We start from the raw sequence: 8,541 nt of genomic DNA on the forward strand, positions 1-8,541 counted from the left end.
GAGATTGGTCACAAGTACCTCTCTAGCCTAGTAACTGTAGCTTCCTGTAAGACATGCAGTACCCAGCAACTGCTGAATGCAGGTTAGGCTACTAATGCTATTACAGAGACAGCTAGCACAGAAACCAATCTAGACTGAGGAAGCTCATGACAGCTAGGTTTTGATGCTTGTGTGTGTATAACTGACTTCTCTGCTCTTAACAGCACACATTTATGCTAATCAAGCATTCTCATCACTCCTTAGGAATCCCCAAAGCACACAGGAGATTGTTTATCATATTACTTTTTGTTACCATAACATCACTAAGGATGAACGGGATTATGCTAAGAGCAATGCCAGCTTCCAGCGTTTAAAAAAGGAAAATTTAAAAAGACTAAGCCAGATATCATAAAGAGAGACCTTAAATTGCACTTTAAACATATAGATCTCACAATTTCAAAAGGTTCTGGGCCACCCTACCTCATGCCTACCTCCTGTTTCTCCCTCTGTTTCTCTTAAAACTGTAATCTGCAGGAACACTTTTTTTTTTAATGGAAGCAAAGATTCTCTTTTTTATTTTATTGCAGGAACCAGAGGCAGAGTAAAAGCTACTAAACATAAATGGAGTAATGATAATACATATATATGAGTTGGCAATGCTGTTGTATCTCCTTTTCCAGGCTTAATGTAGCCGAATTTGAAGATAATACTCAGGGACAACAGCTTAAACTTGAAAATTTACTAACCTGGAGATGTCTATCTTCATGCAAAAAATACAGGCAAAGATATGACTTGCTTTATAGTGAGAGGGAGGCTAGCAATGATCCCATCTTAATTTCCTGTAGTAGGAAGCTTAGCAACCATTCTGTAATAATATCTCATCCTTAGGTGATTACTGCTAATGCTTGGAGGGATGTGAAATTAGAAGAAGTCCTTGAAATATTAATGCCAATGCCCATTATAGTCCCTGAAGAGGAGGACAAGGACCTTGGACTGAATGTGCCATTGAATGCTTGCCCTTGGCAGCAGTGCAGCTATCACACACATCTGATTCTTTCTACAGGGGGAAAATTTTTGGCTGACAATCCACCCCCTTGGGTGTGTTTCACATGTAAACTGCTGGACACAACGTGACATCATTATGGCTGGTTTGCTTGATTGGAAAGGGAGACTGGTATTTCTGCTATGAAAGTAACTGAAGTTTAACGTGTTTTCCACCTAACACACCAAATCTTAGCCATACAGCTGGTTCCCACTAGCTATTGCAAACTTTGGGCAACTAAAATAATATGTATTACAATAAGAACACTCATCAGACAATTAGCAAAAAGGTAATTGAATTTGTCTCCTGTCCCAAAACAGAGGGAAAAGCTTGCCTTGTGATTAGTGACATGACATTCCCTAATGACATTTTAAAATGTATTTTTATTCTAGGATTAATTTTCAAGTACTTGATAAAGCAATTTACATTTCATAAGCTTCATTGTCCTAAACAATTTTGAAATAAAGGATTATCTTCAGTAGCAAAATTGAAAGACTTATTTGAAGACTAGGTGAACCATGTGCTTGAGCACTTTATGGAAGGTAGCAGATGGTTATTTTGCTGGAAACCTTTTCATGCAAATAACAGAATGCATTATCTACCTTACAGAAATATTGTAAGTTCAGTCTTGTTCTTATTTGGAGATGTAAATTCGAAACTTAAGCTTAAAAATACAATCCCCTCAAAAGAGCAAAGCTTGCAAATATGGGCAATATATTGTGGAGATAATAATTTAATGCTTAAGAGAAAGACTTCCATTAAAAATTAATTGTATTTTAAGTGCCTTAGCAGTCAAGATATTAATATTTTTCTAATTGTTTTCCAACCTGCTTTAAATCTTAATAGTGTGTTTGCATGAACTGGACTGTAGTTCTGTTCTGGTTGGATTTGTCAACTGAGTCATGAATGGTTTGCTCTGTGGGAAATACCTGTGCCCAGGTATAAAAGTTTTAGTGTATTTTTGATAATGCAGTGTAGAAATTCAGCATAGTGGCTTCCTTTGCAACCAGAACTCTTTTCTAATTGTTAGGTAAGCATTAATGCATGGCTTAAAAACTGTAATTTATGGACTTTACTACCTTATCAAAGATAAGTATGAGGGTTTTTTTTTACATTTGTCTGCATTTTAAGGCTTGTTTGGTTGGTGCTGTAGGGGAGGGAGATTTTTAAGACAGAAATGGAGATATTACCAATTCTGTATTTACAAGAGGACTGCTTGATTGATTAGATGGCATCTAATGATGGCAGGGAAACAAGAAACAACATAGAGAAAAAAAGCATAAGGAAATAAGTGGTTAGAATGCCATTAAGGGAGGAAACTATGCAAGTATCTACATAAATAATAAGAGCTTTGGGACTGGGCAAAATTCTAGAATTGTGCAGTCTACAACAGCTTAGTTCTCTGGAGGATCTGGAAAGTATCATAGACCAGGTAAGAGAATTGATTAGATAATGATAACTATCAAGCTCACTATTCTAATCTAAGCTGACAGTTCTGCCAAAAAGTGAAAGTAAACAAGAAATTTGTCTATTGTGCCTAAGAAGAGACAAGATTCCAAGAGTTTTGGAATCATACCTGAAAGACTGAACCCATGCCCTTAAATTTATTGGGAGCGTATTAGGTCCATGTACTCTTTCGAATGTAAACGATAAACCAAAGAGAAAGCTTGAAGCTCCAAAAGGAATTTTGAAAAGTTGTACTGCAGAGAACAGCTATAAAATTATTGCCAGATTAGTTGATTAACCTTCTTCATAAGTAGCAACATGCTGCACTTGAAGAAATACACAGATGAACAGCGTTCAAAATGGAGCAAGTACAAGATAGCAGCATTGTCTGTGTCTCCCACGGACTGTGAGCATTAAGCAGGCTGCTATTATTGAGCTTCAGATAAATTTCACTGGTATTTAAAACATTTTGAAAGGTTTGGAGAACTGGTTTGGATTATTGGAAATCAAGATGGTAGTGAACATTCTCACAAAGAATTAATGCACAAGCCCTCTCAGGAATGCAATAGCTTTCTTCCCCAAGGCCAATTTTCCCACTTCCTTTCTTCCTATTCACTTCATATTTATTGTTTATGATTGCTTTATAAAGGTATTAAAAAAATAGTTATGTTGTCTATCAAAGTAGGAATGATCTATTTCTTGACTTGATTAGTAAGAATGCTCTGCAAATTCAATACAAAGAGGGTGGAAAGAGAACAAAGATATGCACATCACATAGGATGGGCGAGTCCAACCCACTGCCCATATACTGCTTGCAGCCTGGCACAGCTCTGCAGCCACTGGCACCATGCCATCATGGAGGTGGCTCATCCTGGTGTCTCAGCACTAATCAGCCCTGTGAATCCCATCCAGGATGAAACTATGGTATTGGAATGGCGCAGTGCAGTGCCATCTCACTTGATGGCAAATAAGTTTATGCACTTTGGTATATTGGCTAAACACAGTCCTGTGAACAGCAAAAAATACTTAGCTGTGTTTTCCATTTTGATACAGGAATTCAAGAGTAGGATTTGAGATTGAAGAATAAAATCATCAATTTTTTGGTTTATTTGTGACTCCATTTTCAGTCAACATAAATATATCATCTACAAATTTTCTAATTGAACGTTTAGAGTTGCAATCAAAAAGCTGATCATGTCTCTCTACTGGACTTTTATAAGCCTTCTCTTACCAGAGAGATAAATACTCCTTACTTCACAACCACACCTTATTTGTGCCATTTCTTTTTGGCAGTATGTGCATTTGTGAACAACTGTTGTCAAGGATACAATACAGGAAGAGTAAAATTTCATCAAAAATCACTAACACCTTGTAAACTCACTAAGAATCACAGCCACTGCCATTGAACTGGACTGAAACATTAGTTTCACAAAAGCAGAGTCAAATATCCCACAGCTTTTATGGTTTTGTCCCTTTCTTTCTTATATGTATTAATTAAAAAACAAAACAAGGCATTAAAAATTAAAATAAGTTTTGTTACTTTATATTAACTATAAATATGTTAACATTATTTTATACTTTATGAAGGCTACCCTAGAAGTAATTTTCTTGTTTTATTATGTTGGCCCACAACATCAAATGTGGATGTTGATGGTATGGCAGAAGATGGCAAACCTTCCCACCAATATTGGATTACATTTTCTTGTTGTGCAACAGATGGCAGCAGAGCTACCTACACTGGTAAATCTTCACAAGTATGGCATGTAGGCTCTTATTCATCCCTGGCAAAAGTACACAGCTAATGATGGTGACTGTATGGAAAAGTAGTGCTTTGTAGCTCAGCATTTGCTCTATCAAGCAGTGTTATTGTGCTTTTTGTATCTACTGTAGTTTTCACATAAATAAATGGGAAGCATTACTTTTGGAGTGGCCTATGAAGTCCAAGACAATTCACAGAATCATAGAATCCCAAGGTTGGAAAAGACCTACAAGATCTAGTCCAATCATCCTCCCATTACCATTGCTAACACAAGCTACTAAACCATATCTTGTAGCTCCTCTTTCATTCAATGTGACCCAGGATACCATGACATAGGATAACCCAGCTTTTCACCAACAACAAAAAGCATCTCTCTTTCCTGCTTTGCACTGCAAATGCCTCTTAGATGCTTTCTTGCTCCTCATCTTAAGTGCTAACTTGTTATAAGGACAGGAATCTCAATTGTTACTTTAGTCTGCTGTGGTCCACTCATTTGCCTTTGCTAAAACATTTGAAATAAGGATGCTTTTGCTTAAGGCTGCAAACCTGATTGTTCAGTTCAGTTATGAAGAAGGTGATCAAGTTCATTACAAGTTTGAATGACATTAAGAAATGGTATGTTGGAATATAGTCTTCTGTCTCCAGCAGTGGTAAAGTCTTGCTTCAAGAAATCGCCATTTTAGTCTTTCTACCTAATCTCCTCAGGACAGAAAAAAAAAATAATGTAATTTTCCTACACCAGTTCTGCAAAAGAGTGACTTAATTGCAGCTGTCCCTTCATCATCTAATCCCATTCGCTTCACCACTGAGGGTGAAGTCACACTGATTTCCAGCATTCCTCAAACATCCTTTCCCAGACCATTCTTGACAAATTTTTCAGTCTCAGTCACTGCCTTTGTGCAATTTTGGTGTCCTGCCTTCTGTGATCCATAGTCTGCAGTGAAGAAAAGTTGATATTCTGCCTCATTTACTGGAATATTAATATTTGGAATGTTTCTTCAAATCATTTATGTGCTAGTGTCACAACAAAATTTCTACTTCTGTTTGGTTTACAAGTGGCTGCCCATTTGTATCGTTACACCCTACAGCAATGATGCTGTGTGCAAACATATTTCCTTTATAGAGTTATGACTGGCTGGCCCAAACTAATGAGCTGTTTTCCACTGCATTGCATTTCAACAGATATTCAAGCATGACAGACACTGGTCTATCTTATTAAGTTAACAGTTTACATTTTTTCATGGCAAAATTAACTCACATTAAAACTAAATTTTCTTTTTAGTTTAAAAGTTGATTAGCAATAAGAAATATTAACTTTTGAGTCTGTTAGTGTTTTTCACTGTATGAATAAACTTGTTTCAAATAGAGATCCCCAGTCCACTGTTGTCAGCACCTTAAACCAGTACATTCCAGCCTAAAGATGACTAGTATATGAACACGCTCTTCATATTTCCATTCAATACATTAAGAAACCCATAATATTTCTAAATTTTCTGATTCCTGTGTCTGAAAAAAGTCAAAAACTCTTCTACTTCCCACAAGGAAATCACCTCAGAATAGCAGGAAAGAAACAGCCATCTGAGAATTATTTTACAGCGCTTCAGTGTATCTTGACATGTTTTTAAAGTAGCTTTAAGTGTTTGTAGAAAGCACTGCATGAACAAAGGAAGGAAATGGAAATACAGCAAGAAGACATTTTCCTTACAAACAGAGAACTGAGTGCAATCTAGTTTTAGTACACATTTTAAAAGCTTGAAAAACAACATATCAGAAATGCAAATGTATACAATATGTTTAAAGACAAATATAATGCAATTGGATTGGGTAGCAGCTAAATCAGGAAATTGACTGTAATTATAGTTTATTTTATGAGAATATAATATAATTGTAAGGCTGTTGAAAGAGCAGCTCATATATATCAATATTACTAGATTAAGACATTATGTTCTTTACATGGAATTCTGCTCTCGGGCCCTGAGGCAAAGTGGAAGGGAGGGAGGCAATAGTAAAATAGCCCCACAGAGCACAAGAGCAAGCAATACTGCCAGCATAGTTTGGGGCAGGGAAGCAGAATGAAGGAACCAGAGTATCATTTCAAAATGGAGTGCCATGACAGCATGGAATAAAGGGGCTGCTTGGGACCTACTACACTTCCTTTCTTTTAACAGGTTGAATAAGAGTGTATACAGACATTCATGTTCAGCCTGGGCTAGAGGATGAAGTTACATAAAGATCTTATGGTATACTTGGAGCTTGGAGAAGTAAAAGTAGGGCTATTTCCTTAGTGCTCATCTATTGCAGAGAATAGGATTTGGCGCCGTGAATTAAGAGATTGCTAATACCAGTCCCTGAAAGCAAGAAAAATGATACTTGTAGTCTCACCTGGACATTAAAATGAACTGGATTAGTACATAAGTCCCAAGAATTTCAATTAAATTTGTGGTAAATAGGTAAATAAATACATGAGATAAAAATTCTCTCTCAACTAAGAAAACTAGTGAAATACAATGGTGGTGATAAGCTACCGAGTCAGATTGGATGTGTTTTCTCATATGGCCTACTGAACAGTAGGAGAAGACTATTTTGGATATAGTCCAAGTAGCATGCCAAGCAGAACAAAAAAGATGTGAGCTGAAGGAATGTTAGGAGACGAGTGATTGTGGTAACATCAGTTATAAGATATGTACAGAATGCATGCTGCAAGAAGAGTTAGTGTGATTTCAAGAGTAGATTAGAACTAGGTCTTGGATGTAAAGATGTAAATGCAGTGGCTGATCTATTCTGATGACAAAAGTACTGTCACTGGATAAAATAAGAATGAGAAATTGGGCCACAGAGATATAAAGTATTCTTGTGACAGACTAGGAATCAAATAGGTTTTATATACATTCTCTTAAATTAGGTTTTCCAAATCAACTAGAGTGTGATTACAGATCTGATACTAATAGACCACTCAAACATTTCTTAAAATGCTACCAAACGCTTTGTAAAGGTGGCAGCCCACAGCAGAATTACATTTAAAACATCTGCAAAACCCTTTCCAAGAGTAAAAAAGCCAAACAAACAAAAAAAAAAAAAACAAAAAAAAAACCACAACAAAAAGCAATTATTGCACAGGTATTTTTGTGGTGCTGTATCCATCCATTTACTTATGTTTAGCTGAACTTTACCTTACTCTACTTCTAGATAACAGATGTGCAAGCAAATGTTCTAGAATACCTTTCCAAATCTGCATTAGACTAAGCCAAGAGATAGCCAGGCAACAAATCTGTGAGTTATCAGACAAATAAAAAACTTACTTTTACCAGCAGTTGAAAAGGCATTCTCTTTTCCTCTTCAGGATTTCTAGCATATTAGAGATTTTTCAGTAAATATATAATGCACTGGGAGGTATATTAAAGACCTCTGTAATGTATTCATTTTCCTTAAACAAAAAAATGTTGAATGTTAGATTCATACATTCTAAAGAGCTGTGTGATCCTTACTCAAACCCTAAACATTTAGCTTGTCATTTAAGTTATAATATAGTATGGACTATGTAGTCTTGACAAAGATATAGGTGATCAGTTTTCTTGGATTATCCTTGGTTTTACCAAGTTCTGCCACAGAGGCACACACTGATACTTGCAATAGAAATATGAAGAAAAAACAAAACAAAACAAAACAAACAAACCAAATTCAATTAGAAAAAGCCCAAAAATTCAGAATCTTTCAGGCAACATCTCCATCAGTAACCATTTTTGCCTACCCATCAAGGTGCTTAAATGTTCATTCTACACTGTGGAAGAAACAAGCCAGCAGGTAGGAAAGTGCTTGGCCTTCACAGGTGTAATTATTACTGAGTAAAATACCTAATCTCTGCCCTGTTCTCTGTCTTCCCTCTTTCCTGCTGGCAGCATAAGCTTTTGTCCTCACAGTAAACAGCCATTCCAACAGTTTCTCAAAGTATCTTACAAATACTTTATTTTACAGCCTTTACCTAATTATAAATCATTATGAATATTTTAATATTTAATTATTTCATGTAATTACCAAGTCCTTATGGCTCTCCTTTGTGTGATGTGATCATTGCATTCACTCATTTGCTTTTTTATGTTGAAATGATGGCAGAGATGAACAGCAGTACCCATTGTTCTGTAATCTCATCACCTCATACAAACTAATTCAGGTCAGGCTGCAACACATTTGGATGCTCTTTCAAAACACAAAGAGGGGTTGCTCTAGGTTAAGTTGGTGATGTGCAGCTTGATAATTCATCTAATGTACCTTAACTGCACACAGACTGGAAGATGCTAGATTGCTGAAGAAACTGCTC

Source organism: Coturnix japonica, chromosome 2 (genome assembly GCF_054131305.1).
Source record: "Coturnix japonica strain WE chromosome 2, WE-NBRP24, whole genome shotgun sequence".
Classification (NCBI taxonomy): domain Eukaryota; kingdom Metazoa; phylum Chordata; class Aves; order Galliformes; family Phasianidae; genus Coturnix; species Coturnix japonica.